Raw genomic sequence first — 22,460 nt, forward strand, 5'->3', positions numbered from 1 at the left:
CCTTGAATCTAGGTGGTATTTTTGGATCAGATACTGTTTGGTGTTTTCATTCTTCAGCTTCTTGTCTTTCATATCTTTCAATTTACTAGCATCTGATCTAAGCCTGGAGATTTTATTTTCTAATCTAATCTTCCATTTAGGTGATGTACTACTTTCTTTTTTTACAGGTCCATTGATCTTATATCCAAGCTCTTGTGTTGTTATTGTTGCTGCAGTGTACATTAGTTGGTTTGTTTCTTGCAAATTATTGGTTGTTATTTCTGCAAGTGCAGCATTGACATCTTTTAATACCTGAGCAAGTTGTTTTTTGGCAACTGTTTTTAGAGCTGGAAGTCGAACCCTGGTGGTTACTTGGTTCATGTGCTCAGTTATTTTTTGCTTTAGTTCTTGTTGCTTTTCAGTTAAACGGCATTTGGGTTTTTGAGGTGAAGGCAAAGAGGAGGTTGCCTGTTTTTGATTTGGAAACAGTTCAGCAACGGTGGTATCCTCTATTTCCAACACCTCCTCCACCTGTGCCTGAGCAACTGCTTCATATCTTCTTCCATATCTTGAGCCTGTGTTGCTCTTTGCAGTTCTTGCAGCTCAACTCCTGTGAATACTTTATTTCTTATTATGAATCTTCTCTGGTCTGCTAGCCTTTGTTCTGTTATTTCTGTATCTGGATGCTTCTCTTTCCAAATTTGGTACATTCTGTTTAAATAACCTCTTCTAGTTGGACTAGACTTGTAATAGCAGATCATTATTTCCTTGTTGGCATTTTCCGTATATTTTTTTCGGTTAAGCGACGTTTCTTCCAGTAACTTTGCTGTCTTCAGCCCTGGTTACTCAACTGAAGATGCTGAGTCCTGTTGCCCACTTGCCACCAGATGTCCAGGGACTCCAGCACCTGGCGCGGTCCTTGTTGACCCGGGCGACAACCGATCCGGTATAGATTTATTAAAGTTACGTCTCACCATATTGTTGATGGGAGAGGCACTCTTTGTCTGGCTCCTCTGGTGAGACCTGTCCAGTATGGTTGGACCTCTGGCATAGCTCTCACCTTCCTCAGAGCACGCAAGCCCCACAACCACGCCAAGGTAGTGCCTCACTGGGCACTCACTCATTATTATTATTATTATTAATAAATGATTTTTGACATTTTGTATTTTACATACATCTTTCCCCATTTCCCCCCACCACCCGCCCCACCCCAACTCCGAGCCCGACTTCCCCTCCCCTAGCCATGCACCAGTAGATGTGGGTATATCAGAAAGGGTGTTTTGGGTTGGTTTTTGTTTGTGCTAATCATTCCTTAGGCTACTACAATCAAGGGAGGAATGGAGTTTGTATTCACAAAGCAGTCAGATATATACTTCTTGAACTTAACATTACATCAGATTGAGAGCAAAATGAAAACTGATAGCTATTGACAAGTTATATTAACCTTGTCTAAAGCCATTTCAGCAAATTAAGACTCATCTTATTTTCCTCTGCATCAGAGGCACCAAACAGATCAATAATCGTAGCTACAGCAGCTCCTGGCTGGGGAAAGCAGAAAGAGTTCATCTTGAAAAGATAAGCTGCAGTTGGCACTAGCTTTGGCCAATCAGAAGGCTCCTACTGGCCTGAAGACAACTCCCAAAGGGTTTTGCCAAGGCACTTAGACTGACAGCTCACAAAGCTGCCTGCCACAAACACTAGCAGGGCTACAGCTGTCCCACCCTAGGTGATGTTGCCTGCACATTTGCATATGCAGCAACTAATGTTTGTGCTGGAGACCATTGCCAGAGCTCCTGCTGGCACACCACACAGCACTTGCATGGGTATATCTCAGCTAATGTCTCCATGGCCCCATTAAGACACATCAGAAACCCTGCAGGGTAAAATTCTGCTCCATACATACCCCAGAGGACACTGCCAGGGTTCTTCCGGAGATAAAGTTTAGAAGAGGCCCCAGAAGGCTCTGTCATGGTCTATACCTCAAGCCAATTGCACTCTGGTTGCTGTTTATGCTGCAACTACAAACCTGTAAGGTAGTGCCTTTGAGAAAGGGACTCTTGATTTCCTTCTTCCTCCCAGCTGCTGTTGTCTGTCTCTTTCAGGCCACACATACAACAGCTGAGCAGATAAACAACTTGCCACCTGCTCCCTCCTCCAACTCCGCCTCCCCACTAAATTGGATACATTTCCCCACCCATTTACCCAAAGCTCAGCCCTTTCTCCCTCCTTCTCAGCAAAGTCTTTTGCTGTGGGGGATTTCTCAGTTATGACTGCACACTGCCAGGAGTTGTCTGCCAGTTTTTACTCTGCTGCTGGAAAAGGAGCAGTTTCTTTTTGTCCAAGGTTGGTGCTCTGGCTAAGAACGTGCTTTCTCATTTGAACGACTGGCTGAAGTTGGTGGGATTTATGCTGGAGGAAGCCCATTCAAAGGGTCAGAGCTTAAGATAGACAGAATTCTCAGCTGTTCTCTCTGTACAGAACAGCAAACAGATTTGAGACAGTCTACAGTCACTCTCAACAGCAATTCTGGAAAGAACAGAAAGCAGAGAATGGACAGCCGAACAAGGAATGCTTAACTGGATAGCCTCAGTTTCCCCAGCAGGGCAAATAGTCTAGACCTTTTTTACCTTAAATATGCTACTTAGAAAAACCTATTACCTATTACCTTAAATATGCTACTTAGAAAAACATCTTATTTGAATTAACTGAACTTATTTCCAGGTAATGTATATGGTTGGAGTGTTAGGGCTGCCCTCCCTTAATGCCTTGTCTTGATTTATTAATATTGATTTAATGTGAATGTTAACGGTGCTCTCTCCTGCTGCATCGACACAAAGCACAGCTGGGAAATGGGTGAGACTTTTAGGTCACCATGTTAAAAACCATCCTGGAATTCCAGAAGCAATTTTAGTACCTAAACTCATGAACTTGAGAAAGTAAGATTACCATTTTCTTTTGGCCAGGGGTCCTGTGCTCTTAACAGCTGCATGATAGTGGATATTCAACAGGTGTTCCCAGCATGAGATATGATAGGGCAACTTCTGTCAGCTGGATTTCTGTGTAGATGTTAAATGCACAGGAGTCTTACCAGAAAAAAAGATGGCAGCCCTATTCTTGACCTTTTAAAGTCCTAAAATACTTAAGACTAATGGAGATCACTACCTTATTCACCATTGTATTTTTAAAGATAATCTGAGAATATTTCAAAGGTCACACAAAGAGATATAAACAGGTGTGTAGTCAAGAGGGAACACACAGAGATGGAGTGCCATTGCTTCTCGGGGTGGGCATGGCTATGGGGGCTGCCATGGAGAATGCCTGCCCTTCTGAATTTGCAACTACATAACTGAATATAAAACTACTCACGCCTGCAGTGTTGGGGACAAACTAACCATGATAGGATCTCTACACAGTTTTTTAAAGTATTAATAATGGCTAAGGTGGTGGTAGCCACCTAATGGTGCAGTGAAGAAATGACTTGACTAGCAAGAGGTTGCCAGTTCAAATCCCCACCGGCATGTTTCCCAGACACCTATATCAGGCAGCAGCGATATAGGAAGATGCTGAAGGGCATCGTCTCATACTGAGTGAGAAGAGGCAATGGTAAACTTCTCCTATATTCTACCAAAGACAACCACAGGGCTCTGTGGGTGCCAGGAGTCGACACCGACTCAATGGCACACTTTACCTTTAAGGTGGTGGTAGGGATTTGAATCAGGAATGTGGCACTGTGAGAGAGTTTGTAACCTTTCTCACCATTCAGTTTTCCTAATTAAAAGTCTCCCTTCCACCTGAATGTCTTCAGAATAATTATAAATGTTTGTCTGACCATGATTAAGCAGAGGAGGGCCCATACCTGCAGATGTCCCACCCTGCTGATCACAGAAGTGCTCACAGTGTTTGCCTCTTCAGATGAGTGCCATAACTATGAGCAGAGAAGGAAGGGGAGTGAAGGGAAGACTGTTATGCCAGCGGGGGCAGGAGGACTTCAGGATTTGCTTTGGATGGCATACATTATGCTATCCAGTTTTCAAAATATCCTGGAATCTGGTCTCAAATAATGTGAGAGCCTCATAAAAAGAGGGTCTCAAATTGAAGGGGGGAAATAGAAGGGAAAGGTTGTGAGTGCCTAGAGCACATTTCTTATGAGGCCAGGCTACAACACCTGGGGCTATTTAGTTTAGAAAAAAAGGCAACTGTGGGGAGACATGATAGAGGTCTATAAAATCATTCATGGAGTGGAGAAAGTGGATAGAGAGAAATTCTTCTCCCTCTCACATAACACTAGAACCGAGGGTTATCCCATGAAATTGATTGCCAGGAAAATTAGGACCAACAAACAGAAGTATTTTTTCCACACAACGCATAATAAACTTGTGGAATTCTCTGCCACAAGATGTGGTGACAGCCAACAACCTGGATGGCTTTAAGAGGGGATTAGATAACTTCATGGAGGAGAGGTCTATCAAAGGCTACTAGTCAGAGGCCAACCTCCAGCCTCAAAGGCAGGATGCCTCTGAGTACCAGTTGCAGGGGAGTAACAGCAGGAGGGAGGGCATGCCCTCAACTCATGCCTGTAGGTTTCTCAGAGGCATCTGGTGGGCCACTGTGTGAAACAGGGTGCTGGACTAGATGGGCCTTGAGCCTGATCCAGCAGGGCTGTTCTTATGAGTGAAGGTTAAGAGTCTAAGGCTAGCAATGAATTTTGAGTTATGGCACATGTATATTACAAACGTATATTGGTTATATTCTGCAGGGATGGTCAAAATAATCATGGGAATTGCTGACTGGCGAGGTGTTGAAAATTCTCTCTTAGCCCACCCTCACAGAGCTAAAATTCCCAGGGTTCCCTGCGAAGAGGAAATAACTATGGAACATAAACTAGGATTTCCACAGATTGCCTGGGAAGAAGAAATAACTATTTCCTCTTCCTAGGCAATCGGTGGAAATCCTAGTTTATGTTCCACGTTGTCAGGATCACATTTTTATAGAGTGGTTTTTTGACACCAGATGGCCAACCTGATCCTCAAAATACTATGCAGAATGAAAGCCTCATGGAAACAAACAGCACTTGCACCCAGCAGAGTACTAAGAGCCTAATGTCTTTAAAATGACACATTCATCTTCTCATCTGCAGCAAGCAGAACAGGCTTAGCCCATATAAACTTGACACTTCCCTGTCAGCCAGCCAAATGATGACCTCGTATGCATATAGCCTCCTGGTCTCCAAAGGGAGCAATTAATGCAATGCATGAGAGTCTCCAGATGTGACAGGGTTGTTTGTTCCCATGGGCTGCAGCAACACTACAACGTTCTGATGTGGAGCTTCTCTCTCTTACATGCTTAAATATGATTTGAACTTTAAAGCGGCTTCTAAACTGCAGCAGAGGTGGGAATACTACTACTTTCACAGAAGGAGGTTCTTGCTCATTCCAGAGCAGCGGAACAGAAAATAAGCAATGTTGTTGTGACAATGGGCTGTTAATACCCATGTAGCATGTATCCATGGAGCCTGGATCTGTGTATGGAAGTAATAGGAGCACTGATCTTAATTCCTTGCAAGCAGTGTGTCTTATAGCACTTATTCCCAATGGGAATAAGTTTGCAATCCTATATATCCTTACTTTGGAGTAAGCCACAGAGAATGCAGAGCATGGTACTTCTGAGAAACATGCATAGGCTCAGGCTGAAATTATCTAAATGCTTGCAGACGAGTAAGCCCCACTTAAATAAATCAATAGGATTTACTTTTAAGTAATAGGATTTACCTCCAATCCTATGCATAGGATTGCACAGAGTCTTTTTCAGCCTTTTACTAATAACATAGGTTAATATACCTTAAGCCAGTGTATACCAAGTCCAATTTTTCTCCAATAGTACATATTGCACTGTCAACTAATACTGACATTGCTAAACAATCTAAGCAGGGAATAGGAAAACACATAATCACATTAGAACCCTGCTAAAATTATTACTCCCCTACCAGGCAGGCACAGAGTGAAAGGATGGGAACAGTTTTAGAGCCTATCCGTTCCAAAGATATTCTCTCTCTTTCTCTCTCCCCCCCCTCCTGTTAGCAGTTATTCCCTGAGCCCAGCTGATGAAAGACACAGATGTGCTTACAGAGAAGCAGCTCTCGAAGCCTCTCTTGTTCCCCAGAGCCCCTCTCAGCCAGTTTGATATCTAAGTGGAAAGAAAGAAAATAGGCTGTCAGTGGGGTTGCCACCCACATGATTTTCTGAATTGATTAGGCCCCCCCTTTTTTTTTGCTGGCCCCCACTACAGATCCTGAGGCTCTGCAAGCAGGGATCCTTGCAGATCTTGCAAGCTAAGTAATGACCCAGGGTAAGGGAACTCTAGGGAAAAACCTAGATGAGCTTCCCCCTTATAGAAAAGGAGACAAAGAAAAAAGCAGGGAAAAACCAACCCAAAAGGGGCACTAAATAACTGCCAGAAAGAAGCACAGATTGTAACAGTCGGAGACCACCTTGGGGCTGCAGCTGGTTTTGTCTCTCTGACTTAAAGGAGCGGCAAGGCAAGCATGCTGGGAAAAGACTGCAGACTGAAGAGTTAATTAATAAGGGATGGACAAGCAGGCGGAAAAAAGGGAGGCTTAAATCCTCAACTTTTCTGTGGACCAAGCTTCTGAATAAAAGATATGCTAAGCAGGAACCTGCTACTGAAGCTAGTTATGGTCAGTAGTTATTGTGCTTGGGCTTGCGCACAGAGCTGATGCAAAATTGGAACAGGGGCAAAATCCACACATACTGAGCATCCAGAAGCCAACGTTTGGAAATCCAGCGTGCACAATATTTTGCCAGGTCCTTTTCAGCCATATGGTCAAATAATGGAAACGAGTTGAATTATTTTACTTAAGAGTATGTCTGCAGAGACTTTGTTACGGGCATTGGGTATGCACCTTGGGCCTCTCCCATATTTCCTTCCACGTTCAGAGGTAGTATGCCACTCATTAAACACCAGTAGCTGGGGGCAACAGCAGTTGCCTTTGTGCCCTGCTTGTCCTAAAGTCATTTGGAGGGAAAACAGGATGCTGGACTAGGTGGGTCTTTGGAAAGGACCGAAGCTCAGTGAAAGAGCATCTGTTTTGCATACAGAAAATCCCAGGTTCAGTCCCTGGCATTTCCAGATAGGGCTGAGAAAGGCTACTGCCTGAAACCAGAGGTGCGTCTGTCACTGGGCAACTGTGTGCAGTGAACATGGGATGCCCAATGAGGCCAGGGCTGGAGGAGCCATATGCAGGGGTGGGGCTAGAATAGGGCACATGGCTCTCAATAACCCGTGCTGCCCTGCCTCTGGGACCGCCTTGCTCACCTGTACTCTTCCCTGTGGCATGCTGTCTAGCCCCAGTGGCATGCCTCAGTGGAGCACTCCTGCACAGTCTACCTCCACTTCTTGCCCACTCCCAGTGATGCACTGTGTGAGTGGTAGAGCACGCTGTCACTGGGAGGTGGCCACGGCCACCACCACCACCAGGAGTGGTAGGGAGCATGTTGCCATTGCTACCACAGAAGGACTGCCCATGAGAACATGGGCCACCTATGCCATCCCTACGCCACTGACCACATGCCACCTGCCTCTGCAGCCATTGTTGCTGGGGATGATGGGAGCTGTAGTGCAACAGCATCTGGGGATCCAAGGTTGGGAACCCCTGCTATAAAGTGATGTCAGCTACCCTGTGAGATACCAATCAGATAGCCTACCCCTATTCTCTTAACTGTTACAGAATAAGGCACTGCAAGATTCAGTGCAAGAAGTGTGTTGGTTTTGGTAGATCAATCCATGAGCTAACAGGGCTATTGTGTGAAACTAGAAAAAAAGAGGTATTTCCATGCAGATGCACTCAAACACAAGCCATTAATTGGTTGCATCCAAAATTCAAAATACAGACAAATCATTATATGCCAAATACTTGTAACTTGCCTCCCTTATAAGCCACCTCTTAAGGTTTCTATGACTCAAAAGTAAGCCTACTATATGCAAATTGAACAACCATCTTGTTGTACTTCTCTAACTAATACAGCAAAACAAACCACCTGTTGCATTGCAGGTGTCCTGGCCCTAAAGAAGAGCTGGAAAGTCTCTTCTGCAAGCATAACTGTTCAGGCTCAGGATATACATGTTTATTTGCTGATAAGCAAAGTATTATATGGTTACATCCTATTTATTTAACGCTTCCTTAGCTCTCTAAGCTAAGCCAGAATGCGTGGGGATGCATGGCAAGCACTGCCCCCACTGCAGCCGCGACCAATGAAAAAGCAGGGGCAGAGCTGCTGCTCAGCGATGGGGCAGGCAATGAAGGAAAAAGAAAATGACAGTGGGTCGCAAAATGGCCTGAGGAGGGGGCCTGGCTGAGCAGCAGTTCCACCTTTTCATTGGTCGCAGCTGCAGTGGGGGCGGGGCTTGCCACGCATCCCCACGCTAGAGAATTAATTATATAGAAGATAGATAGAAGATTCTGGCTTAGAGAATTAATTATATAGAAGATAGATAGATGGTGGCGGTGGGTCACAAAACGGCCTGAGGAGGCGGCCTGGCCTGGCCAGCAGGAGGAGGTGGCGGGAGGCAATGGCACCAGGATGGCCTGGCCCTGGTCCACCCGGGTGAGGAGGAGGAGGAGGCGGTGGAGGGCAGGGGAGACTGGGGCAAAAGGTGGGGGGAGGGCAGGGGAGACAGGGCAGAAGGTGGGGGAGGGCAGGGGAGATGGGGCAGGTGGGGGAGGGCAGGGGAGATGGGGCAGAAGGTGGGGGGAGGGCAGGGGAGACTGGGGCAGAAGGCGGGGGGAGGGCGGGGAGAAGGCGGGGAGGGCGGGGAGACTGGGTCAGAAGGCGGGGGAGATGGGGCAGAAGGCGGGGGGAGGGCAGGGAGACTGGGGCAGAAGGCGGGGGAGGGCGGGGAGACTGGGGCCGAAGGCGGGTGGAGGGCGGGGAGAAGGCGGGGAGGGCGGGGAGACTGGGTCAGAAGGTGGGGGAGATGGGGCAGAAGTCGGGGGGAGGGCAGGGAGACTGGGGCAGAAGGCGGGGGAGGGTGGGGAGACTGGGGCCGAAGGCGGGTGGAGGGCAGGGGAGACTGGGGCAGAAGGCGGGGGAGGGCAGGGGAGACTGGGGCAGAAGGCGGGGGAGGGCAGGGGAGACTGGGGCAGAAGGTGGGGGGAGGGCAGGGGAGACGAGGCAGAAAGTAGAGAACTAGGCCTTAAGGGTGGGGGGGACTAACTGCGACAGAAGGTTGGGGAGAGAATAAACTGGGCCTGAACTGGGCTTGGGCGGGGGGAGTGTACTGCTGCACAGATGCTCTGTGCGGGATCAGCTAGTACTGTCTTAAAACATTTGTATATGAACAGCTTTATTTTATTTCTTTATTTGATTTCTATTTAAAATAATACCAAAGCTATTTACAATATAATTAAAATAATGCACAATTAAAATACATAAAGTACAGATATTAAATATAAAAATCTATTTAAAAGTTTTAAAACCTATATAAAATAGTAACAAACAACAGAAAGCAGCAGCAGTAAAAATTGTACTCATATAAAAGCCTGGGTGACAAGCCACATCTTTACTTGTTTTCTAAAAAATGTGATGGAGTCTGAGGAGCGGATGCTAGCTGGGAGAGCATTCCATGGCTGAGAAGGCTCTGTCCTGCGTGCTCGACAGCTAAGCCTCTCTCACCATTAGCATGCAGAGCCGAACCCCTTCCAATTATCTTGTCAAATAGGCAGAAACCCTTGGGAGCAAACGGCCCTTCAAATATCCAGGGCCCAAACTATTCATATCCCATTGAGAGCCAATGTGGTATAGTGGGTAGAGTGTTTGAGTAGAAGGAGATCCAGGTTCAAATATTGATCCAGCAATTAAACTCACTGACTAGGTTCAGATGAATTACAAAACCGGAGGTACGTTCACCTCAGGTTTCACTAGCAAAACTTGGGAAACTGGAGTTGAAAGAAAAAAATGGACCTCCAGTTTTCCTCCCCCAATTCCATTTGTCGCCTTAGGTTTGCAGTAGGTTATACCGCTGTAAACTGTATTTCAGTGGCAACCAAGATATGTCTGATCCAGGGAGTGCAGTTAGCCTTTGCCTCAAACCAGAGTTGAGGGAGGAAGCTCCTTCCTCGCTCCAGCTGCTATTGGCTGCATGGGCTGTCCAAGGAAGCCCACACAGCCAGTTCCCACACCTCTCTGCAGTCTCACTGAATGTAGAGAGCCAGCTTCAATATGTCTGAACACAGATGGGAGAGTGGGTGGCTGGGTTGTGGTTCTATCTTTTGTCTTAATTGGACCACTGTGGAGCTTGGACCAATTGTTATTTCTCAGTCTGACATAGTTAACTGGGTCCTTGTGAAAATAAAAAGGAGGAAACCATGCATGCTGCCCTGAGCTGCTTGGAGGAAATCTGGGCTATAAATAATATAACAGGTTGTTTCCACCCCACTTCAAAAGTACTATGTCAGGTATAGGAGGAACCTGCTGTTTAAGAAGCAGAAGGCCAAAGGCACTTTGGACATTAGTCAGGTTGGGATTCTCACACTTGGGTCTCCAGATGTTGTTGGATTGTGATTCATCATTCCCAGCCACAGTGGCCAAAGCCAGCCAAATACCATTGTGGCTGGAAATGATGGGAGTTGTAGCCCAAAAACATCTGGGGACCCAAGGGTGAGAACCCCAGAGCCAGGTGGTTCTTTGGATCCCAGCTTATCTGAAAGTCTGTCAGCAAGTCAAGTTCCTCATTGTGGGGAGCCAGCCTCTAAGAAGCCTGTTCTCCTGAGAAAAACATAATTTGTAGACCTCTCAGAAGAGGCTTGTGCTTTAAAGTGTAGTATTTTCTTTTGTTTACTAAGCTTAGAGCCCTCTGTAGGGAAATGAGAGGAAATTATTTTCAACTTGGTTGCTAGGTATTAGTAGCAGAGATGCTGGATTGATGTTTCACTGTGGACTGAGAGATACTTTGGACCTGGTCTATTTACAGTGGACAGGGAATTTAAACCTCACAATTTTAATCAAAATTCCAAAGTCTATCATTGGACAAAGGTCTGAAGCCAATGTGTTTAAGGATGGGTAGCTGGTGAAGAATGATTGGTCTGAGGTCTCAAAGTTCTGAGATGGAACAGTATAAAAGGGCTCTGCACACAGGTATCTGAGGAGGGGGATTATGTGGAATGCAGAAATGGAAGGGAGAAGAAGCCCGGAAAAGCTAAAGAGAAGCCTGAAGACTTTGAGCTAAGACAAGATTGAAGGCAAAGAGCTGGAATAGCTAGAGGGAAAGTAGGGAAAGGTACCAGGGTCAGAGTAAGACTTTGAGGCAACCTCCTTAAAACTGGCTTCCCTAGACTGTGTCACTGTTGCCTTCTACAACCATGACACTGCCTTGTGAAGATGAACCAGAGGAAGAACTGCTAAAGCAGCAGGGAACACCTTGTGGCAAGGAGGCCTGGAAAGAGACTTTCCTGAGCACCTTGACAGCAAGAGAGCACCAGTCCAGAAGGAGAACTGCATACTTCAGCTAATCATTGGAGCCTGAAGATCATACCAAGCCAACTGAAGTAACCTGAGCAACAAGGCAAGCTGAGACACACAGCATCAGTCAAGCCTACAATCCAAGACCTGCTTCGTCACACTTGAACTTACATTCTGTTACAGCACCTGCTATAAGGCAACATCAGTGAGTCTGCTAGGGAGAAGACATTAGGGTAACTAGCTTATACTGTGGTAAGAGCTGGACTGAAGTCCTAATCCTAGCTACCCTTACCTATTAATTTTAAATAAGACTTAAACAGATATACAGTCCAGCTTTGTTCTGTAAATAATACCTAAACAACACTTTACTAGCTTTTGTTTTAAATACCATTTCTAGGGATGTGCATGGAACCACGGAGGCATGGTCTGGTGCTGGTGGGGGTCTCCCTTTAAGGGCAAGGGGGTTGCACTTACCCCTCACGCTGCTTTCCCCCCACTGGTGCTCTGTTGGTTTTTTGGAAACGATTTTGGGGCAGCAGCGTTCCTCCCTGCCACCCCTGCCCCCGTTGTCTGCAGGAAATACTGGAAGTAACAAGTGCGTGCCCTTAAAGAACCCCTGCTAACTTGGCAAAGAGGCACCTTTTAACGTGATGATTATCTTTATTTAGCAGAGGGAGAGTAACTGGCCCTATTCACCCCCAGCACAGTTTCTCCAGTGACTGCTGCTGGTGTCTAGTCTATCTGATGTTTTTCTTTAGATTGTGAGCCCTTTGGGAACAGGGATACATCTTATTTATTTATTATTTCTCTGTGTAAACTGCCCTGAGCCATTTTTGGAAGGGCGGTATAGAAATCAATCAATCAATCAATCAATCAATCAATCAAGAACCACCTGGCACCAGTCTGGGCCGTGTTCAAACTGGTTCGGAGGCCTCTGTCATGGCTTCTGGACTGGTTTGTGCACATCCCTGACCTTTTCTTGTTTGGTTGGTTCCTCCTTGTGTTTAAAGTCTTTATATCTTATGCACCGCAAGGGAGTAAAGGGATTAACAATATACAGTTATGTATTATTAGCAGCAGTGGGTTAAACTATATAAAGGGTGGTTTGTTTGTTTTTTAGGAGTTATTGTTTTAGGAACTTCCACACAGAAAAGCTTGTGTCCCAAATGATGGGATCTCTGTACAGATTAGTAGCAGGGACATAACACACAGAGTTAGATCTGCCTTTAAAATAAATCTCTTACCCAAAGCAACAGTCAGCAGGTCTGTATTTACACACATCTAGAGAAAGTAATACTAGTTGCAGCTTTCATTAAAAATCCAACATTAATTTAAAAACATGTATATTATGACTTTCTGTTAATAATTGAGGCAATTAACAGCAACAGCAGCAGCAGTTAAAATCAGAATAATAAAATAATGAAGTCATGATTTGCATTGTAAGAAAGACCAGTTACCATGGATGATAGAGCACCTTAGATGAAAACAGGAAATCTGGTTCAGTAGAACTAAAAGAATAATACAGCAGGGCCAGTTGTAGGCACTCTGGATTACTAGATGTAATGCAAAACTAGCACAGCTTGCTTCTCCTTCTTTTCCACTGGATTCTGGAATTCTTGAGTCTAGCAGCCTTTATGCAGGTAGCTCATTCAGGTTTGCACCTTATAGGGCTCTACCATAGTCACTATTGTTCCCAGGCAGAGAAGAGTATAATACAAAACAAGACATGGTGCAGATTTGTACAAATGAGACATATATACAGGACACAGTCTAGACTTTTGTCAGAATTTGTGTTACATGGACCTAGAATTATGTTTTTAGGACTGCATACTCATAACCCCAACCATAATCTGTAGGCCTATGAGATGAGAATAGTAGAGGTACTGAAGGCTGGCCAGGAACGGCAAGAGAGATTATGCATGTGACTCTTTGTCAACCAGAGAGTAATGCTGCTAGGAGAAAGGCAGGCAAGCTGAGTGAAGGAAAACAGAAAAATCACAATGACACCACCCCACCCTAGGGAGAAGGATACAACTGTGCTCTCTAGATATAATTCAGTCCAGATATTTAGGCTCACTTAATTGCTCTCAGCAGAAGGTGTGACAGAATTTTTAATGTACCCTACAAAAGGAGCAGAACTCACTGTGTTGCCTGCAGACTGCATTGCAAATAACACTGTCATAGAGCAGGGCTTTAACTTTAGATCTCAAAAATTGTAATACAGCACATACAAAAAAGACACCCTACTGTTTTGCTGTAGTTATGGTGGAGCATGAAGGCTGTCATCTATTGAGTCATTGCCTGCAACTATCTTGGGTTTTCCTTTGAGGCCTCCTGTCTGAGTATTTAGACAGGAGGCCTCAAACCCATTTTATGAGTCTTCATAAGATCACAGCAAATTGGTACCTCAAGTTGCTGCACTGGTCTGCTCTGCCTCCCAGAGGAGGAAAAAACAATACTCATTTGCATTGATTTCTGTACTGAAAATGTATTCAGATTAGGATTGGCCACGTAGAGCATAGAGACCAAGTTTAAGATATGACTAACTAAGCTCAAAAACAAGCAGGTGGTAACAAGTACCTCACACTGCATATAAACACAGGGCAATGTGACATATTTAAGGCTCCTACATTGCATGAGTAATCCTGCATGGTCTGAGGGGGCTTCCCATAGACAAACTGTAGACCACTGAGCATCATCATTATTATTAACATTCACATTTTATATCCCGCTCTTCCTCCAAGGAGCCCAGAGCGGTGTACTACATTCTTAAGTTTCTCTTTCACAACAACCCTGTGAAGTAGGTTAGGCTGAGAGAGAAGCAACTGGCCCAGAGTCACCCAGCTAGTATCATGGCTGAATGGGGATTTGAACTTGGGTCTCCCCGGTCCTAGTCTAGCACTCTAACCACTACACCACACTGGCTCTCCATGCACACATCATGTGCACACATACTCAGAGGCAGCTTCAAGAAGAGGGGGAGCAGTTGCTCTTCTGGCTGTCCCTTCAAATAAATCCCCTTTCACTTTCAGCACTTCACTACTGCTGCAAGAGCCTCACAGATGTATCCATTCCAGAAAGCTTTTCTACACTGACATTTTAGCAGTTTTTGAAAAGCTGGCTGGAAACAGCTTGGAAGCATGTCCTCCAAAGTCAGAGTACCTGTATATGGCAAGAGAAGACAGACAGAGATGATGAGGCAGGGAGAGTGATAGCGAAGGACAGGGAAAGGAGATAGAGAATAACTGAAATAAAATGGGGAAGGCAAGAATTCAAACTGGAAGAAGAAGAGAGTGAGCTGAGATGCATAGGGATCCAGGGAGGGAATGAGGAAGAGTGCCCCTTTTCCTGTTGCAAACATTTGTTTGTATAGATGCGTGCACAAGGATTGCACGTGTGTAATCGGATTGCCAACTAGGGACTTTTATAACGGACATGCGACTATTTTGGGGACCAAAAAGCTTCTTTTGCATTAGGAGGAATAGAGACTGTTGAGGATCAAACAACTTTTTGCATGTGTTGTAGTGTCCATGTTCTGGCGAGCAGCGGGAACATTGGGTTCACTCAGCTCTCATGAGCATCTTCTCTCCCTCTGACTCCTCCTCCTTCTTGCTTCTTCATTGGATGGATGGTCAGTCAGAGGGGAGGTTCCGCTTCAGTGGCAGGTAACAGAGATAGGTGGGCCCGGCAGGTGCACCTTGCTTTCTTCAGGTGGTGGTGGTGATAAGTTAGCAGTTAGCTAACTAACTTTACTCACTTAGCAGCTACCTCTGCTGAGTAAAAAGCACCTTTAAAGTGTTTGATCTCTTCTGTTTATCATGGAGAGAGCAACTGACCGTATCCAACCCCAGCACAGCATTCTTTCAGTGGCTGATGCTGGTGACACACTGTGTGTGTGTGTGTGTGTGTGTGTGTGTGTGTGTTAGGGAGCCCTTTGAGGACAGGGGAGAATCTTATTATTTATTTGTCTTTGAAAACCACTGTGAAACCTTCTGTTGAGAAGCCGTATATAAATGTTTGTAGTCTTAGAAAACAGCAAGTGAGTAGGAGAATGTGCATGCACCACTGCGCTAACATGCAAAGAGGCTGGCTTGGCAGCTAGCTGGCTGCCCTGCTTTCAGCCAAGAGGTGAAGTGACTGGCCTGGCTGGGGAGAGCAGGCTGGTGACCCATGAGGATGGAGGACAGAGGACTGTGTGTGCTGTAAACCTAACCAGGAGATGAATTGACAGACAAGAATTAGGGGCCTTAAGAATTCTGCACCTAGACAGCAGACTGAGCAGACATACAGCTCACCTGGTCATCAGCTTCACCATGGTGAGCTGTATTTATTTTAAAATTATCAATCTTTTAATCAATATATGCATACATAATACAAATAAGCATATGCAAATTTTATGCAAAGTGGAGACTTTTTGTTGGTCAAAAGTGTCTTCTTTCCACTTGTTTGGTGATGGATATAGACTTTACACCAGGCCTGCTCAACTTAGGCCCCCCAGCTGTTTTTGGACTACAGCTCCCATAATCCCCAGCCACAGTAGCCAATAGCCAGGAATTATGGGAGTTGTAGGCCAATATCTGCAGGAGGGCCGAAGTTGAGCAGGCCTGCTTTACACCATCTGGACCTGGTGGCTACCCTATGTGCAAAGAAGCATTCAAGGGGATCCATGCATGTGTATAAGAGGTATCAGGCATGCAGTTATGGGAGAAGGCTGTATGTGTGCATGCAAACGTTGATGGAACACATTGTGTGTGCAGTAGTTGGTGCATGTGACACTGAGTCCCCATTCCCTCCAAGCTCTGCCCACTCTACCCACTACAAGCTTTTGCAGGTCCTCACATGTTTGCTATTTTTATTCCATCTTCCACATACATAGCTTAAGGAGAGGAATAACCCACAATTTGACTGTGGGCAGAAATACAGTGAAAAGGAGGACTGGACGGTTTGGATGAGATTTCCATATTTCTTTAATGCCATGCCATCACCCCTTCTCATCCCCCAGGCTAAGCTCTGATTTATGTTTTCAGAGAAGGATTAATTACATATTATTGCTTGTTCACATAACAGCCTGGTATTGTCTTCAAAGGACCATTCTGGGAGAAGGAGACATGCCCCATAATTTAGTGACCATTACTTTTAAATTAGAAGGTTAATTGTCTGGGCACTTCAACTTGCATCTTAATACCCAGCTCTGTCTGATTACTGTAAAGCACAACATTACCTTAATGTAACAAGAGGCTGTATATAATTTTAAATAAATATAAATCAGTTCCTCCCTTTTGGAGCATCTGCTGTTCTCTCACCAGAACAAAGGAGGAAAGATCTATCCTATGAAATCAACACAGCTCATCCCAATCTGCAGCTTACATAGGAAAGCAAGATGGACAAGAAATAGGGGTTTTAAAGAGCTGAACGAATGAAAAACTGACACACCTTTTCTAAAGACACTTGTAGCCCCATTCCTATGCATGTTTACTCAGAGGTAAATCCCAATTATTTCAATGAGATATACTCTCATAAGTGTACACAGGATTTCATGTAAGTCCAATTAAATTAAGGATGTGTAGTATACATGAAAGTGTGGCAAATATATTCTTTAGGGTTGGAGAGTTAGTGGGAAAGGTTATGTACCCAGAGACCACAAACTAGCAACATGTAGTTCAACAGAGTGCCAGTATTAATTGTTGGATTGGGGAGCAGGACCTGGATTTCCTGCAACTCCTTCATTATAAGCAAGGCTATTCCAGGAAGAGTCTGCGGGTGATTAAACAGATTAGTCACTACTCTTCCCCATGGAACCAGAGTTAAATCCCTTTTCACCATGAATCAGACACACACAATCGGCCCCAAATCCTAAGCTTCCCACTCTTAATTTATACATAAAGCTTTACTGCAATTCAGAACTATCTTGTACTTTTAAGCTTGATCTGTAAGAGTTACAATAAATATTTCCTATATATTATTTGTTACACCACTACAAAATGTCAGCTATTGATCACACTTTTTAAAAAGACTGTACTGTATCAAAAGAAAAGAGTAAGCATACAACTTAGTTGCAGCTTGCATAGCATGAGATTTTGGCAAATGTTAAAAAAATGCACCTGCATGATTTTTTCCTTTGGGTTACATAACATATTCATGGTAATATAGATGTGCACATCAGTATAATATGCTATATTTTCTCCCACTTAGAGTCAATGGTTGGTCTTTCGGTAGTGAGCATGAATTGTCTCCTCAGCTAAGCAGGTCTGCCCTGGTTTGCTTTTGGATGGGTGACTACATGCGAGCACTGTAAGATATTCCCTTTAGGAATATCTGCTTTCTTTCAGAAGGAACCAGGTTCATTTCCTGGCATCTCCAAGTAGGGCTAGGAGAGACTCCTGCCTGTAACCTTGGAGAGCAGCTGCCAGTCAAGTGTACTGAGCTAGATGGACCAAAGGTTTGACTTAGTATATGGCAGCTCCCTATGTTCCTATGTAGTGGGGCTACAATTGGGAATATAGTTTAGTCAGAGTCAAAATCTGTCTCTCTCGAATCCTCATCATCTTGGACTTTTGTCATGTGCCTACTTTCTGCCAGAATGGAGGAAGGACACTACTCTCAAATCCCAATGTGACTAAGGAACAAACTTGCTTTTCTAATGCTTTGATGGGTGGGCCATGAAAAGGGATGAAGAGGGCCAAGACTTTCCTCAACCCCAGAAATCAATATTCTTTCCCCCATTCTCCTATCCCTCATTGTGGCCTCAAGCAGAATGGTAGGTTTAGTCAGGCCTGCTTCGTGAACTTCACCTTGCCCTCTATTTCCCAAAATAGAATATGACCTCAAAGAGGAAGTAAGGAATACTTCCCTTCCAAATCAGAAGCTGTGTTTGGGGTAGGGGAAAATAGAGGTGCTTGGCAATGTCTCTTTCCAGTCTCCTTAATCTAGCCTGTTGGGTGGGTGGGGAACATAAAATATATTGCCTAATTTTTCTCATTGGACCTGGGAAGCAGGGGCATTGTTTCACCCATGGGAGCTATATATGTGAGGGTTAGCCACCCTGTGTCAGTGTTGATGGTGAGCCCTTTTACTTTGGGTCACTTCACGATTGCCACCAAGTCAGTAAACTGGGAACTCAAGGTTCCCAGCAAGTACACACTCCTGGTAGGCATGTTGTGCAAACCCACCAGCTGGTGGTTCCTGACTTGTCTACCCCAGATTCCACCGACTTTGTCCACCCAGCTTCAAATTTTACAGAAGTTGGGCAAAAGTCAGTAGAATCTTGGGTGGACAAGCTGGGTGGGGACTGTTGGTTGGTGGGTTCACTCAGTACACCTGTTGGGAGCACAAACCTGCCAGGAACCTCTGATTTCTGCCTTACTGACTTGGCAGTGATCGTGTGAAGCTGACTTTTGCCTTGCAGAACTCAGTGGGAGTGAACAAGAACTGAAACAGCCTCCATCTGCATAACTGTGTCTGGGATTCTGTTCTTTCACACTAGAGTGTGGAATGTTAGGCAAGTGGATGGGGGGGCGGGGAGAGAACAGCTCATCAACATGACATACATGTATGATATGACATGTCCCCTGATAACTGAGCAAAGAGGCACCTTTCTAAAGTGGTTATTCTCTTTATTTAGCAGGGGGAGAGCAACTGGCCCTATCCATCCCTAGCACAGCATCCATCTAATGGCTGTTGCTGGTGTCTCTCATGTTTCTTTTTTTAGATTGTGAGCCCTTTGGGGACAGGGAGCCATTTTATTTTTATTTATGTAAACCATTTTGGGAACTTTTGCTGAAAAGCGGTATATAAATATTTGTCGTATTTGTATGAAGGGAAGTGGATAAACTTTGGGGAAGGGGACAGCTCCAGGTTCTTCCTCTCTGCTGCAGTCCAGTTCCTTCCTCCTCTCTTCACAATCCAACTAATTCCTGATTTCCTTTCAGGGAATTTCTTGATCTGCCCCACAGCTCTATTTATCCTCTCCTTACTTACCTGAGAAGCCACCTAATGGCGCTGTGGGGAATTGACTTGACTTAGCAAGCCAGAGGTTACTGGTTCAGATCCCTGTTGGTATGTTTCCCAGACTATGGGAAACACCTATATTGGGCAGCAGCGATATAGGAAGATGCTGAAAGGAATCATCTCATACTGCCTGGGAGATGGCAATGGTCCAGTGGTAAACCCCATCTGTATTCTACCAAAGACAACCATAGGGCTCTGTGGTCGCCAGGGGTCAAAACTGACTTGACAGCACGCTTGACCTTTTACTTTACTTACCTGAGGATGTTCTGAACTTTCATGCATTGCCAGAGGAGGGCCTCACATCTGCAGCATGTCTCTGGAGATGCTGAAGGGCAAATGCATCTCACATTGCCTAAGAGAGAGGATGTCAGGAGCATCAGGTCTGCAAGTACTTCCAACAGTGAGAGAGGAAAGGAGGTGGGGAGAAGAAGAGAGGCTTCCTTGGTCCTTACTCAGTGACAGGAGCAGTAGTGCTGCATTGCCTAGAGTGTCCTTAATTGCAGCATCGCTGCTGGGAGGGATCCTTTATACAGTGTGTCTTCTATTGCCTAGAAGCAGAGCAGGGGGAAATGATACAGTTCTAAAAATCACAATCACTATCTCCATCATCTGCTCTGACTGCTGGGCTCAGTTTTCAGGTTTTGATATATAGGTACTTTTGCTAACATGCAGGGGCGTATCTAGGGTAGGGCAAGGCAAGGCATGTGCCCTGGGCGCCACTTGAAGGGGGTGCCATTTTTCAAAATGAAAAAAAAAAAGACCACCGAAAACAAAATGGCCACCACACATGCTCAAATGACCTCTGTGAGGCTCTAGGCCAGGCCAGGCCTCGCAGAGGCCATTTGAGCATGTGTGGTGGCCATCTTGTTTTTGGCGGCCATTTTTTAAAAAACAATTTTTTAAAAATTGGCCACCGCACATGCTCAAATGGTCCCTGCGAGGCCCTAGGCCTTGCCAGACCTCTCAGAGGCCATTTGAGCATTTGTGGCAGCCTCCAAAATGGCCACTACACTGATCTTTGCAGCCCCAAACAGGCCCGAAAATCTGCGATGGTGAGGCCAGCGGGGGGGAATTTTTGCAGACCCCCTCCCAGCTTTTAGGAAGCCCCCCAAAGGGGCTACAGATAATTTTTTTAAAAATTAATATAATATGTCATTGTACACTTATTCAGTTTGGCACTATGTACAGAGAATCAGGGCTTGTGAATAATGAGCTGAAGCTTATGAGCTAGGATTGTATTCATTTGCTCTTACTTTGCTTCTTGTGATAAGTGAGTTAAATGTGATGTCTTAATAATATGGCTATTAATGGTGAGTTTGTCTTTGAATCAGTGTGAAATCTTTAGTATTAAGCCCACTGGGAGTTTCTTGCTCTCTTTCTCTCATTTTAACTGTCTTTCTGAAATTCTATAATATATTCCAAGCAGTTTACTCTGCTTGTAAACTATGCAGTAAACTATGCAATTTACTCTGCATAGCTTTTAATTATTTTCAGAGTATCTGGGAAAAGCCAAATTCTCCATTTATTTTTAAAACTTATGTAATAGTGATGCTACAGTGCATAGTAGAAAATTAGTCAGGCACTTCTGGTTATTTTTCCAAGTACACCTCTACATAGTATTTGGGTATTTCATGAGCCCCAGCATACTGAAATTTGTAGTTTCCCAGCATTTTTTGGTCCGGCTACGTCCACTGCTAAATAGTTTTTGAAATATTAAAAGATTAACGAGCTTGACTTGTATTTTTGATCTGATATTATGGTAAAGTTATCTGAAAGATGGGTGTTGGATGTTTGGACAAGGGGCGCAATTTCAGTGCTTGCCCTAGGCGCTATTTCCCTAGATACGCCTCTGCTAACATGAGCAAGTCAATGTCACTGGCATAAAGATGAATGCAATGCTGAATCTTAGAACATGAACCTATTATGCATTTTAGTTTTTATATCTCAAATTAATCCAAGCAGTTTATGTACATGTGATCACCCTTTTTAGTCAGAACCCCTTTTAGTGGAAAGAATTCAGTCTTCTACTAAGCTTTTTGTGAACACGAAGAAATGTAGTGAAAGCATGTTTCAAAAACAAGTTAAGTGATTTGACTGCATAATACCCTGGATTGAATGTTAACAATGCTGCATGCCAGTGGGGTAGAACCACAGTACACACATTTTCCGGATACTTGATCTTAACTGACTTGTGAGTTTTGTGTTCCAACTCCCTGCTTTTTAAAGCAAGCTTTCAGTTTCAGATGAGGTTACTAATTCCCACATTCCAGTATTGCTTTTCAGGTCCATATGTTTGTGGTTTCCACACTTTGACAGGTGTACGTACTCATGTACAATTGAGCCATTTCACACATTACAAGGAGGCAGATGTGGGAAGGTCAGGATATAATTGAACAGCAGATATCAGTCTGTCTAGCCCAGGGCCACATACTCAGATTCTCAAGCAGAAATAATCCCTAGCCCTGCTATCTAAGATGCTTCCAACTGAAGATGCCAGGGATTGAACCTGGTACCTTTGGCATGCAAGATCATAAATTCTAGCACTAAACTATGTGTGTGCACATCTTTTTAAAAATGCATGTTATGCATGTTTAGTTCTTAGTTTAAAAAATGTTAGTTTTTTTTAGCATGTGCACTCTAAACATGAGGTGTCAAGCAGTCCTTAAATAAACTGTAGCCCAACAGGTAGGAACTGAAGGAAGTGTGTAATTACAGAGAGAAATTTAGCTACCATAAACAGCATTAGCGTAGTACATAGAAAACAACCTGCTATTACAGTGATCTTCACTATTTTCCCATCAGGGACCACTTTGGCAAAAAGAACTTCAAGGTGAAAGCCATTGGAGGCTGAGGTGCAATGAGCAAATACTATTTTGGGGTGCAGAATGTGCAGGATCTTTGGGGAGCAGGGTGCAGTATCATATGTATTTTCCAAATTTTGTATACCACCCCAAACTTCTGTCTCTCGGTAGTATATGTAAGAATATCTTACAGCACTAT

The 22,460-nt window shown here is 44.5% G+C and overlaps 1 protein-coding gene across 4 annotated transcripts in view; it reads right to left on the reverse strand.

Moving 5' to 3' along the window:
- Positions 1 to 22,460, reverse strand: part of ADA2 (adenosine deaminase 2) — a 73,075-nt gene that overhangs the window by 40,623 nt on the left and 9,992 nt on the right. The window contains exon 2 of one of the 4 annotated variants that reach the window (XM_053255462.1): positions 6,103 to 6,162. The gene's annotated coding sequence lies outside the window, so the exon portion shown is untranslated. Of the gene's footprint in view, positions 1 to 1,882; positions 2,152 to 6,102; positions 6,163 to 22,460 lie in introns of those variants that run through there. The other 3 variants (XM_053255460.1, XM_053255459.1, XM_053255463.1) reach the window with 3 other exon arrangements.

This window comes from Hemicordylus capensis, chromosome 5 (assembly GCF_027244095.1).
Source record: "Hemicordylus capensis ecotype Gifberg chromosome 5, rHemCap1.1.pri, whole genome shotgun sequence".
NCBI lineage: Eukaryota > Metazoa > Chordata > Lepidosauria > Squamata > Cordylidae > Hemicordylus > Hemicordylus capensis.